The sequence below is a fragment of the Dipodomys merriami genome, unplaced genomic scaffold, assembly GCF_024711535.1.
Source record: "Dipodomys merriami isolate MVZ:Mamm:240054 unplaced genomic scaffold, mDipMer1.0.p SCAF_3, whole genome shotgun sequence".
Taxonomy (NCBI): Eukaryota; Metazoa; Chordata; class Mammalia; order Rodentia; family Heteromyidae; genus Dipodomys; species Dipodomys merriami.
The window spans coordinates 9,363,823-9,373,126 of NW_027204492.1; the positions used below are offsets into that span (position 1 = coordinate 9,363,823).

The following is a 9,304-nucleotide window of genomic DNA, read 5'->3' on the forward strand; positions in this document are numbered from 1 at the left end:
AAGGCCAGACAAAATCAAACAGCAGGCAGAAGCACTAATTGTGAGAGTTGTGGAGCTCTAGAGACCACTAGGCATGTCTTTTATGAGAAGGTCAGGACCCTGGTAGAGGAAACCTCATACTCTGAAAACTTGAAGAATTACATCTGGATGGTTATACTGAGGATACTGGTTCTGCAGCTCACTCCTACATGCCCCTACAGACCTATGAGGAACAGTGTAGATGGTCCATACATACGAAGCAATAAAAAGCCTATGCATTGTGATACAAGAAATTGCTTAAGCTTCTGTCACACTGGATAGTGGAAATCACTTTAAGACCTACTACTACTTCTTAACTTAGCTAGTAGACTTATGAGTAATGTGACATTCCAGCATAACCTGCCTATGTACAAGCTGATAATGATAAAAGGAATTAAGAAATTATATGTCTAAAATACAGAAGAGTGACTTAGGATTTACTAGGAGGACCAGAGAAACTATTTAAGAATTGTGATAGGATTAGAAGGTAAGACTTGGTAAACAAGAATCCATTTGACTTGGTTACATTTTCTTAAGAAATGAGACTGAACTATTTAGACAGAAGCCTAGGGAATAGGACAGATTTGAGATTTACTGCTAAATTGACTCTCAGAAATCTTAAGAAAAATAAGATAGTCATACATCTTAAAGATGGCATGGATACTTTTCCCTGAATGATAGCAGAAGTGAAAATAAAAAGTATTAGTGGTGGAGCAACTGGAATACAAATATTAACACAGGAAGATCTTCAACACAATTCTTTCCCCTGAGAGACGCCAGAGCATGCATCATTCAATAAGGCATCAGAATTATGCTGGTTACAGGGTCACACCTATCACTAAGAAGTTCAGTATTATCTTTCTTCATTAAGTTGAGAATGATATTAAGAAAAGAAGACACATTTAATCGCAGGCATAGGTTGGAAGACCGTGATCTGAGGCTGGCAGTTGGCAGGAAGCATAAAACTCTATCACAAAAATAATGCAAGGCACAAAACGCCAAAGATATGGCTACATTTGCAGAGACTCAGCCTAACAAGTGCTAAGCTCAAAACCAAAGAAGTCAAAAGCAAAGCAAAAAAAAAAAAGGAAGAAAATAAAGATGAAAGGAAGAAGGGACTACAATCACAGAGCTAGAATCATAAAGGGCTGTGGTAAAATGGAAGCAAGGTAGGTTGGCATCTAGATTTCACAGGGCCACATTCTAATAAGAAAGTTTGAGGGCAACCTAAACTGCTTGCTGCAAGAGGGAGCTGTAGAAACATAGAAATGATGTAATTGGAGGCAAAATCATGTAGCAGATATCAAGGATACTACTGAATGACAGGAATTCAGGAGGGGAAGACTGATGGATATGACTCAGTAAATATTCACAGTTATTTGTTCAGTTCCATTCTGAGTTAAAGTTTAGTTTTAAGACTTCACTATTTAAGAGGCAGTTGAGTATCTAGAGGAAAGACTACATAATACTAGAGAAAGTATGTGCCAAAACAGTCCATTAACTCTCTGTCCAAAGCGTCTATGGCCATTTACTCAAGGGATTCAAAGTGTTCAGGAACCAGTTCTAACATGTAGATCTTCCAAAGAGAAAAAATTCCTACCAACCCCTCAAAGACCAAATTGGCTTGACAAAAGTCAACATAGAGGCAAGGGTAATTGATCCTATTGTTCAAGAATGGATAGTGTTGCTTTCTTGCAATAGCAATAAGCAAAAATTTCATGCAGAACCAAGGAAAACCTCAATGGTATGCCCAGATTTTCTTTTACCTCATTATATCTATGAATGGAGAAGCACAGTAATCTCCTACTGAGGTCTCAGACTACTCACAAATATTTAGTTGATACCACTAATTAAATCACCAAACCTACTGAGAAGATAGCTAACAAAGACAAAAGATTAGAATGGATAGTGGGTGACTAATTGTAACTCCAAGAACCACCACAATGACATGTTAGTCTATCTCACTAACTTCCTTTCTAAGTCTTTCTTTCAGAAGGTAGTGATATACAGATCTAAGAGGAGCTGTGTGGACAAAAGAGTAGGTGATGATAGCCATGAGAACATGCTGCCACAAATCTATTCTTTTAGAAAATAAAATTGACCAAAGAGCTTTTATACTAGATCCTAATCACATATGACTTGTATTATAAGAGATTAAGACCCAGCCGCATGAAATGAATCATTCCATGTATAGATATGATTAGAAGGTTAACCACCTGAAAGACAAGAGGAAGAGGATGCCAAAGAACCTAACAAGGTCAAATAATCAATTTAGAGGTATAGCTTTCAGAAATGTGATATAATAAACTTTTGTTTTTCTAACTATCCACTCTGTGGCAATTCATTATATCAGAAAGATCCAACTAATACAATCTTTCTTAAATAAATTATTCCTTAACTGATTGAAGAAATATACCAACAATGCCATGTCAGTCTAAAGTTTCCTTTGTAAGAATGTGTTTAAAAATCAACCCACTTCACAAGTATACGAATACTCAAGTTAATTTGTTTCTTAAATGAGCTTTGGAAGTTGGTAGCATTAAGAAAATTTGTCCTTTTCTTCTAGTCTTTTATATTTTTTAAAATATAAGTTCATTATTATTAAAGTGTTGTACATTAGGCTAACCATTCCACAGCTTAGGTAATGTATCACTTTTTGGTTGGAAAATGTCACCACTTCTTTCACTTTTCCCCAGTTTTCCTCTTTAATCCTTGCCCACAAGTTGCATAGCTCACTTTCCACAGTGTATATTGAATAACATGATTGCAATTGTTCATTTTTCCTCCTTCCTTTTCTTTTATTTTATTATTAAAGTGATGAACAGAGGGCTTACAGTTACACGAGTAAGGTAATGAGTACATTTCTTCTTGAACATTGTTAACCCCTTCTTCATTTTTCTCCTACTTTCCCTTCCCTCACTCCCCCCCCACAAGTTATAAAATTCATTTCCAACATATTGTCTTGTGAATATCACCGCTCAATTTGTTCACCCTTTGTCATTTGTCTCATCATTTTGTTATTTCTCTTCCCTTCTCCAAATCAGATAAAGGTATACAAGACACAGAGTACCAAAATCAAAAACAGTGACAACAGAGGATATACAAAGGGAAAAAGAAACAAAAGAAAAAAAGAAATAACTTCTCACAGTTTATTTAAAACAACAGCACAAAGCCTTGTTTCCATATCTTAGAATTCATTTCAATTAGCATCATTTTATATGGTCATATATACATAGCTTTTAAGTTATTGTGATCTTCTGCTAGGACTATCCTAGACATATACTAATTATTACAAATGAGGGAAACCATGAAGTCTGTGTTTCTTTGGACCTAGCTTACTTCAGTTAGTATGATTTTTTTCCAAGTCTTTCCAAATGGGGAGATGTCATTCTTTCTGATGGAAGCATAAAATTCCATTTTGTGTGTGTGTGTGTGTGTGTGTGTGTGTGTATATATATATATATATATATATATATATATATATATATCAAACACACACACATAAATAGATGTCTGTAACCCAGTAATAACAACTTCAGTTACAAATTTCAACATTCAGATAGAATGTCAACAAACACTGGATTCTAATTATGCTTTAAGATAAATGGACGTAGCATAACTATATGGAAAATTCCATTCATCATTAATTGAAACACATTCTCTTCAAGTGAATATGGAAAGAAAATATCACACATTATGCACTCTGAAAATATCCTGAGACAAATGAGAAATAAAAATAGCATGCTAAAACTTACATGATGTAGCAAAAACAATTTTAAAAGAGAATTTTATAAAAACAATTGCATACAAGAAGAAAAAATAAAGGTGGAAATAATAACCAGACTTTGCACTTTGAAACAAACTAAGGTCACAGTAGCATTAAGGAAATACCCATTAATTTTTCCTAAGGAAGAGATTAGGTATGATGAATTCCCCTCCAAAGGACAATTTGAAGTATAAATTTAATGCTCTCCTATAAATTTATATGGTCTGCTTTCATTGCTATTCAGTTCAAAGTGATGTCCAATTGCTTTGCGATGCTCAGTTTGACATATGGGTAATTGAAAAGTGGTCTTTCCATATTTAAATTTCTAATTGAAATAACTGCATTGTAGTAAGAGAATGTGCTTCATATAACTTGAATTTATTTATTTTTTGTGATTGAACTGGGGTTTGAACTCAGGGCCTAGCTTTTTCACTCAGGGCTGATGCTTTACCACTTGAGCCACAGTTCCACTCCTGACAATTTTTAGGTTAATTGGAGTTAAGAGCCTCTCAAACTTTCCTGCCTGAGCTGGCTTCAAACATTGATTCTTAGATCTCAGTCTCTTGAGTGGCTAGGATTATAAGCTTGACCCACTAGAATTTGACAAATTGAATATTTTCAACTCGTGTCTTATTTTGTGTCCCAGAATATTACTTCTTTTGATAATTATTTTATATGCACATTTAAAAATGTATAGTCTTCTATTTTTTCTAGAATGTATGGTCATCTATTGTATAGGATAGCCTTCTAATGTAAAGTCTGTTCTTAAACAATTACTTCAAGTTGTTGGTTAATGTTCTTAAAAGTGTTAATATTCCAGTTTCCATCTTTCCCTGTTCCATTACTTATTAATGAGTTCAGCATGGTTAAATATGATATAATTGTCCATTTGTATTTTTCTACCTGGAGATTTATCATCATCTTTCTTCATACATTTTGAAGTTCTGTTATTCTGTGGATAAAAGTTCTCCCTTCTGTAATCTCATCACAAGTTAACCATTTATTATTATTAAATGATCTCCTTCTCCCCTAACATACTTTGCTCTGAAATTAGTACTTTATCCATACAGTACAGCCATTTCCACATTCTTTCCCTAATCTCATACCAGGATAAACATATTTTTTAGTCCTTCAATTATTAATATATTGTAAATTTTTACTGGTGTATTTCTGATGTCATCCTATATTTTAATATTTCTATTTTGTGTACACTAACAAGTTCTACCTTTTAAATATGTTCTGTTACTTTCATTTAAAATGACTCTCAATAAATGATAGTTTTCATCTCCAGTCCTCTGTCTCCAGATTACTAAGTGTCTTTGTTTATATAGGTGCTCATGATATGTGACAGACTTTGCCACCCTAAGAAACATGGTTTCCCCTGCTTGAGACATAGAAACTGGCATCTCTCTCAAAGCTAGATATTGGGTTAATTCTAATAGAAATACTAGACAAATCTGTATTACTTCATTCATTTCCCACATTTAAGGGGTTGTGCTTTCTTATTTTTTGAAACCCAATGTCTTAAAAAACATTGTTTCATGCTTGTCTACTTTTTCTTATTTCTGTAAGGAAAGTGTCTCCTATGCTGTTGGGGTTGAAAGTCAGAGATCCAAGTAGCTCCAACTAAAAACTTATATTGTCATTATATCCCAAACATTCTACAAATAGAAATTCAGTGTGTTCACTCTTTCACATTGTTAGCCATGAATAAATTACAAATGATATCATACAAACATTAATCCAAGTTAACACTCAAGTAATAACAAGAGCACTTAAAATGGTAGATGTTATATTTCTGTATTTATCATTAGCATAACATAATTTAGGATTTAATGTATTTTATAATACTCAATATTTGTTATAATTCTCTTGATACAGAAAATAAATGTAATACATTGGCTCATTTCTTACTTCCTAAAATAGTCTTGCAACATACACAAAGTTCTATTTCACTATTTTGAATATGAACAAACTGAAGCTCATGACTCATCTGCAGATACTGCAGAGCTAGCAAGTGGATGAATAGAACCTCAAACTTATTCTAAGTTTTATGATATATTTCTAAAGCTGTGTTCTAGTTACTTCTACTTTCAAGAAACTAATGGTAATTTCAAATCTCTGTAGTACTTTAAAATTTAATTCTGATTTAAACTCTTACCAAATGTGTTCAGTTCACCTGGCCTTTAATCATTAAATCCTAGATCAAATAAAAGTCCTTGAAAAGATTTAAAGATTCAATCCTATTACAAGACTGATGAGTGGCTTAGAGAACATTAAGGTAACATTCTGACTAGCAAATACATAATTAAACACAGAGAATAATCCATTTGCCCCCCAGAATCCTAGGTAAACTTTTGCAGAAATATAGCTGGTGCATTTTAGTGACAACCTCTTGTTATCTCTACAGCGATGCTTGTTATTTGGTCAATAGTATTTACTTCAGTTTGTTTCCTTGTTTACCCACAGTGCAGGTGGAAATGAGAGACATTCAGTGTGTCCCAAATGCATGTATGTGTCAGGGTGTTCATTTCTATTTGCAAGTAAAACTCACAGCAAGAACGTAAGGACTGAGTGACGAGACAGGAATATGATCACATTGTCTGCTCTGTACATAGCGAACATATATTAAGTCTCTCTCACTCCCTTTCTCTTTCTCAAATACAATCCTTTCAGGGGTATAAAGTCAGCTTTTCCAAACTTGTCGAATTGCAACAAAATACATACGAGAAATCCTTTTGAGTTAATTCTGAAACACATAATTCACTGCTCACCCATGGCTTCCTGAGGAGCACAGTGCTGTGGTAACATGGGTGATCAGCAGAATGGTTGCTGAAAACTGTCAACATGATATCCTCTTGCTTTTACTCCCTGACAGATTTGACAGCTACAATTTCTTGGAGCTTCTTTTATTATTTTAGAACAGAGTCGGGCTGGAATGAAATCCCCAACCTGCCTGGGTGCCTGTGGCATGTTCCAAAAATATCTCACCCACCTCTGGGTTCACAGGGAATTGAAAAGAAGAAGGAAAGTTCCATTGGAATTTCATACAGATGTCTTCTTATAGATATTGCCTTACAAACTGCATCTGTCACCTGGCATGACCCCTCTGTGGGAATCAAGATAGAAGTGAGCTTCATTTTGAAGACCTAGCCCACATCTTGCCATTGACCTCATTATTTTTTCATTAAGTAAGACCTTTTAGTTTAGAAGCAACTGAGATGACAGACCCTATGCATTTACCCACAATCCATTTTCCAATTTGTGACATGACAACATCCATCATTTCACATTCTCAAAATCCTTTCTAAGGACTCTCATAATACATTATATAGATGATTCTCAACTAAGACTTAAACTCATCGCAAGGTAAAATACAATCAATTGAAAATGTATTTAAGCTTTCTGTCTGGCGGCAGCCATCAGAGAAGCCAAGATGGGTGCCTACAAGTACATTCAGGAGCTATGGAGGAAGAAGCAGTCGGATGTGATGCGCTTTCTTCTGAGAGTCCGCTGCTGGTAGTACTGCCAGCTGCACTGGGCGCCCCACCCCACCCGGCCAGATAAGGCACGCGGCCTGGGATACAAGGCCAAACAAGGTTATGTCATATACAGGATTTGGTGCGCCATGATGACCGCAAACGCCTGGTTCCTAAGGGTGCAACTTATGGCAAACCTGTCCATCATAGTGTTAACCAGCTCAAGTTTGCTCACAGCCTTCAGTCTGTTGCTGAGGAGCAGGCTGGGCATCACTGTGGGGCTCTGAGAGTCCTGAATTCTTACTGAGTTGGTGAAGATTCTACATACAAATTTTTGGAGGTTATCCTCATTGATCCATTCCATGAGGCCATCAGAAGAAATCCTGACACCCAGTGGATCACCCAACCAGTCCACAAGCACAGAGAGATGCGTGGGCTGACCTATGCAGGCCGCAAGAGTCGTGGCCTTGGAAAGGGCCACAAGTTCCACCACACTATCTGCGGATCTGGCCTAGCAACATGGAGAAGATGCAACACTCTCCAGCTCCACCGTTACCGCTAATAATAAAAGTAATGTTTGTACAATTCATACCTAATAAACAATTTAGGACAGTCAAAAAAAAGAAAATGTATTCAATACACAACCTTTCCTTAGATCTGCAGCACAGTATAAGACTACTTTTAATTATTATTATGTCTTTGAATGTAAGCAACAACACACTAACATCCCCAATGTTGGGAGAGGTAGCAGAACACATAAGAGTAGCCTATGAAATAGGTCAAAACTGAAAACATGCTTTCTACTAAATATGGACCATATTCATATCCAAATGATGTCAAAAAGTACTAAATCAAACTATCATAAATTGGAAATTGATGCCTATGTAATGACATCATATCACATACATATTCCTCTATGACTATTTCTATAAATCTGATTATCCTGGTAGCATAGGTTACTGTCCTGTTCTCCACTGTCAAAGCACTTTTGCATTATAATGCATTTTATAATGCACTTTGCATTATAAAAGTTGGTTATGAATTATATTGATATGTTAGCATACTTATTGACACAATTCCACTTGAACTCCCAATGTGGTAACAGTAAACCTAAGTCACATTCACAGTCTCATAACCAAAACTGAGCAGCACAAAAGCAATTATTTCAAACACATTTAATACTAAGTATCTATTTTCCCAATCTCAAGAACTTCGATAAGATAGCTTCCTTCATATGATATATTTATCTCCTTCTTTAAATCAAATGACTCAAACACCACCATTTGGATGTATACTATCATTTAATTCCAACATCCGTATTTACCCACATTTCTGAATACAGATTGTGTCTACTGAGACTTTTCTACCAGAGTTCAGTCTCACAGTTGTATAGTGTACAATTCAGCAGATAATATAATTTTTATAGAAGCTCTGTGTAAACAAAAAGGGTTAAAACAATGTAATTGTTATGAAATGGAAATGAAATCCTTATAAAGAAAATGAATGAATTATAATGTAGTATTCCAATGGAAAATAAACGGCAGCGAAGAGCCTATGCACTGCACAACCTTAATGCCAGTTTAAAATCTCAGTGACATGATAAAATATCAGTAGGGTAAAAAGACATCAGGCTTTAGAAATTTTTGTAAAGCCATAGTTGTTGAAGTGAAAAAGTATTTTTAAAAATGAAAAACTGAAGCTGGGCACTGCTGGCTCACACCTGTGATCCTAGCTACTCAGGAGGCTGAGATCTGAGGAGCATGGTTCAAAGTCAGCCTGGGCAGAAAAGTCCGTGAGACTTTATCTCCAATACCACCAGAAAAGCCAGAAGTGGAACTGTGGCTCAAGTGGTAGAGCGCGAGCCTTAAGCGAAGAGCTCAGGGAAAAACGAAAGAAAGAAGAGCCGAAAAATAATTGTTTATTATTCACAAGCTAAGGAACTAAACTGCTTCTCACTAAGCTCTGGGACTGCTTTCTGTTTCCCAGTTATGGAAAACACAATATGGCAGAATAGCACAAATACATAAAAATACTTAGGACT

At 35.5% G+C, this 9,304-nt stretch overlaps 1 pseudogene; it reads left to right on the top strand.

The window, feature by feature from the left end:
* Positions 1-7,205: 7,205 nt before the first annotated feature.
* On the top strand, positions 7,206-7,891 carry LOC138839314 (large ribosomal subunit protein eL15-like; annotated as a pseudogene).
* Positions 7,892-9,304: the final 1,413 nt, after the last annotated feature.